We start from the raw sequence: 4488 nt of genomic DNA on the forward strand, positions 1-4488 counted from the left end.
GTTTTATTGGCTCCTACCAATCGACAAACATGTTGGAACAAAGCCGATTCAAAGTTCCTTCCTTGGTCTGAATGGATTTCTATAGGAACACCAAAACGTGTAAAGAACTCCTTTACCAACACTTCTGCAACTGTTGCTGCTTCTTGGTTTGGAATGGCGTAAGCTTCAGTCCACTTTGTGAAATAATCCATAGCGACTAGGATATATTTATTTCCGCCATCTGTCTCGGGAAACGGTCCTGCGATATCGATAGCAACTCGTTCCATCGGACTACCAACGTTATACTGCCTCATGGGTGCCTTCTTCTTGGAAACTGGTCCGTTTCCAGTAGCACATAACTCGCATTTTTGACACCATCGCCGGACATCTTCTTTACGGTTGACCCAATAGAATCGCTCACGTACCCTTTGCAACGTTTTCGTAATACCAAAGTGTCCTCCGGAAGCGCCGTCATGCAATTTTCGCAATACTTCCGACACTTTGCTTCTAGGTACTACTAATTGCAGCGTCGATTCGGTGCCATCTTCACTTTCAAGGGTCCTATACAACAGGTTGTCTTTCAGAGTCAGGCTATTCCATTGGCCCCAATAACTCTTTACTTCAGGACTTGTGGCACTAATGTCTTGCCAGTCTGGTCTTTGTCCGTGGCGTATCCAATTCAGAACAGTTTTTAAACTTGGGTCGTTTTCTTGGGCCGTTTTGATTTCGCTTGGCTTCCACTCCTCACTCTCTACAGTTGTTCGCCGCAGATGGCCAATCTTGTCTTCTATTTTAGAACAATGTGTGCAGTTGTCCTTGCACGGTCTTCTTGACAAAGCGTCTGCATTATTGTGAACTTTTCCAGCCCTGTGTTCAATGTCGTAGTCATATTCCTGAAGACGTTCTAACCATCTTGCCACCTGTCCTTCTGGGTTTCGGAACTGCAAGAGCCACTTTAGCGCTGCATGATCTGTCCTTATCAGGAACTTGCGGCCGTAAAGGTACTTATGGAAATGTTCGCATGCCTTTACCACACCCAGGAGCTCTCGCCTAGTCACACAATAATTCCTCTCGGGTTTCGACAGTACTTTGCTGAAATAGGCAATGACTCTTTCCTGTCCGTCTTGCAATTGAGAGAGAACAGCTCCAATGGCGGTGTTACTGGCATCGGTATCTAGCACAAACTTCCTTCATTTCTGGGGTAGCCAAGGATAGGTGCGCTAGTAAGAGCTTGCCGGAGATGTTCGAAAGCTCTTTGACAGTCTTCACTCCATTCGTACTCATTGCCCTCTTCTGTCAACTTTATTAATGGTTTGGCAATGTTGGCAAATCCTTTCACGAATCGTCTATAATAGGTGCACAAACCGAGGAAACTTCGAATCTCGTGCTTGTTCTCAGGAATCGGCCACTCTTGAATCGCTATAATCTTCTCTGGGTCAGCTGTAACACCATCACGAGATACGATGTGCCCCAAATATTTAACTTCTTTTTGGAACATAAAGCATTTCTTGGGACTTAGTTTTAAATTGGCCTCTCGTAATCGTCCAAACACCTCTCTCAGGTTCTTTAGGTGTTCTTCAAAAGTTTTTCCTACGACAATTACATCATCCAAATATACCAGACATGTCTGCCACGTTAGTCCCCTTAGAACTGCTTCCATAAGTCTCTCAAACGTCGTGGGGGCATTACACAATCCGAAAGGCATTACTGTGAATTGCCAAAGTCCAGAGCCTATAGAAAACGCGGTCTTCTCTCGGTCTGTCGATTCCATCCCCACTTGCCAATAACCACTCTTTAGGTCGAGTGTGGAAAACCATTGGGCTCCAGATAGAGTGTCCAAGGTGTCGTCTATTCTTGGCAGTGGATAGCTATCTTTCTTGGTGACCGAATTTAACAGACGGTAGTCAACGCAAAATCTTGTGGAGCCATCCTTCTTCTTTACAAGCACTATCGGTGATGACCAAGGACTATTCGATGGCTCGATGACACCTTGTTTTCTCATGTCTCTAATAATCTCCTCAGCTTCGTCTCGTTTAGCCAAGGGGAGTCGCCTTGGCTGTTGTCTAATCGGTTGGGAATTGCCAGTATTTATTTTATGGGTGACTATGCTTGTCTTGCCCTTGTCCTGGTCGTTTACCGCGAACACATCCCGAAATTCCACAAGCATATTTTTCACCTTTTGTCGTTGTCTATTGTCCAAATCTGGGGTGTTTTTAATGACCATATCTATCAGCTCTCTTGGATACTTTCCTTTAGATAGATTTTCCGATCTCACAGAGCGAATAGCCGAGATGGGCACACACTGTCCAACTGCAGTTCGTTTGCTTAGCTTAACAGGACTATCTTTCAAATTCATAATTCGAATCGGAACGCCATTTTGAACTTTTACCAGAGCCCTAGCCACTAGAAATTCCTTTTGGTTTAGTGCTTCGACTATCCGTAGGCTTCCCTGGCGACAATATCCATCTAAAGTGGTCATTATAATTTTTTCACTAAGTCCGGGTATAATGACGTCATGAGTGGTTAACAGGCGGATGACATCTTCTTTGTCTTCATGGAAAGGGAGTTCTTCATCGCCGACCTTTAACACGCCCTTTTTCACGTCTAACACAGCTCCGAGTTTCTTAAGAAGATCCATCCCCAAGATGAATTGATCAGAAATATCAGCAATTAGCACCTGGTGATTGATGGTGGTCTTTCCGATGGTGACAGACATTTGTATTTCTCCGTGCGTTTTTATTCTTTCACCAGTTGCTGTTTTTAACTGCACGGTCGAAGATGAGATCCGAGAATGATTCTTCAATAACTCTGGTCTTGCAATAGTTCTTGTTGCACCTGTGTCTACTAGCAAGGATCTGTCTTCTCCATTAACTCGGCCGTCGATGTACAAACTCAGAACTTTTCCAGACGACGAAATGTTTACAGTGAAGATCGGGGCTTTGTTTCTGCAGGTCGACGATAGCCCCTTCCTGTCGACCTTTCTTAGTTTTCCGACTGCTGCAATGGTCTTTGGCAGTGACTGTATTGCTTTATTGACCTTTTCTTCCACTACTTTACTGACCTTTTCTTCAAAACTTTCAGAGCCACCTTCCTCTTCGATGGTTCTTACCCGGCTCTCACTGCGAGGTTCCACCATACGTACTCGCGCACTTCCATGACTAGCTTTCTTGGCGGCTTCGAATTCTAACGCATGGGCCAAAGCTTTCTCAATTTTGTCGTGCCTAGCCAGTCTCAAAGCCTGCTGGGCATCTCCATCACAAACGGCATCGATAAATGTTTGTACAGCCAAGTTGATCAAGAAAGCTCTCCGGTGCCGTAGGGTATGCCAATCGAATCAGTCTAGCGATGTCCGCTTCAAGTTCCTGCAAACTTTCCCCAGGTTTCTGCATTCGATTCTTGACTTGGACATAGTAAACCTCGTAGTAAACTTGCTGAAGGTGTTTATCGCCATATCGCATTTCGAGTCGCGCTACTATTTGTTGGAAGTTCTGTTGATCCTCGGGGATAGTCCGCAACACATCCAGAGCATCTCCTCTCAGAGCAAGAATCAGGGCTGTAGTTTTGTCTTGAAGAGTTCATTTATTTGCCGCAGCCGCTGCTTCAAACTGTCGAACGTACGTGGTCCAAGGAATCTTACCATCAAAAGTAGGTGGCTTTACTCGGGCTTGCTGAACGTCGCCTTCTACTCTAGTATTTGTTTCTGGAGCACTACTAGTACGCTCTTCCGTAGTCAGTCGCAAGAATTGCTCGCGCAGCTCTTCATACTTGTGCTCAATCTCGACGAATGTTGCTTTAAATGTTTTGGAAACTTCCGTAATTCTATCTTCAACTTTTTCTTCAATTGATGTAGAGACTTCTTCGATAATCTTTCTAGAATTTTCTTCCAACTTCTCGAACTTCTCTTGAATATTTCTAGAATTTTCTTCATTAATCCTTCTAGAATTTTTCTCCATCTTCTCGAACTTCTCTTGAATATTTCTAGAATTTTCTTCCATTTTCTCGAACTTCTCTTCAAAATTTCTAGAATTTTCTTCCAACTTCTCGAACTTCTCTTGAATATTTCTAGAATTTTCTTCATTAATCTTTCTAGAATTTTCTTCTAACTTCTCGAACTTCTCTTGAATATTTCTAGAATTTTCTTCCATTTTCTCGAACTTCTCTTCAAAATTTCTAGAATTCTCTTCCAACTTCTCGAACTTCTCTTGAATATTTCTAGAATTTTCTTCATTAATCTTTCTAGAATTTTCTTCCAACTTCTCGAACTTCTCTTGAATATTTCTAGAATTTTCTTCATTAATCCTTCTAGAATTTTCCTCCATCTTCTCGAACTTCTCTTGAATATTTCTAGAATTTTCTTCCATTTTCTCGAACTTCTCTTCAAAATTTCTAGAATTTTCTTCCAACTTCTCGAACTTTTCTTGAATATTTCTAGAATTTTCTTCATTAATCTTTCTAGAATTTTCCTCCATTTTCTCGAACTTCTCTTCAAAATTTCTAGAATTTTCTTCC

Source organism: Photinus pyralis, unplaced genomic scaffold (genome assembly GCF_008802855.1).
Source record: "Photinus pyralis isolate 1611_PpyrPB1 unplaced genomic scaffold, Ppyr1.3 Ppyr1.4_LG2, whole genome shotgun sequence".
In the NCBI taxonomy this organism is placed as follows: domain Eukaryota; kingdom Metazoa; phylum Arthropoda; class Insecta; order Coleoptera; family Lampyridae; genus Photinus; species Photinus pyralis.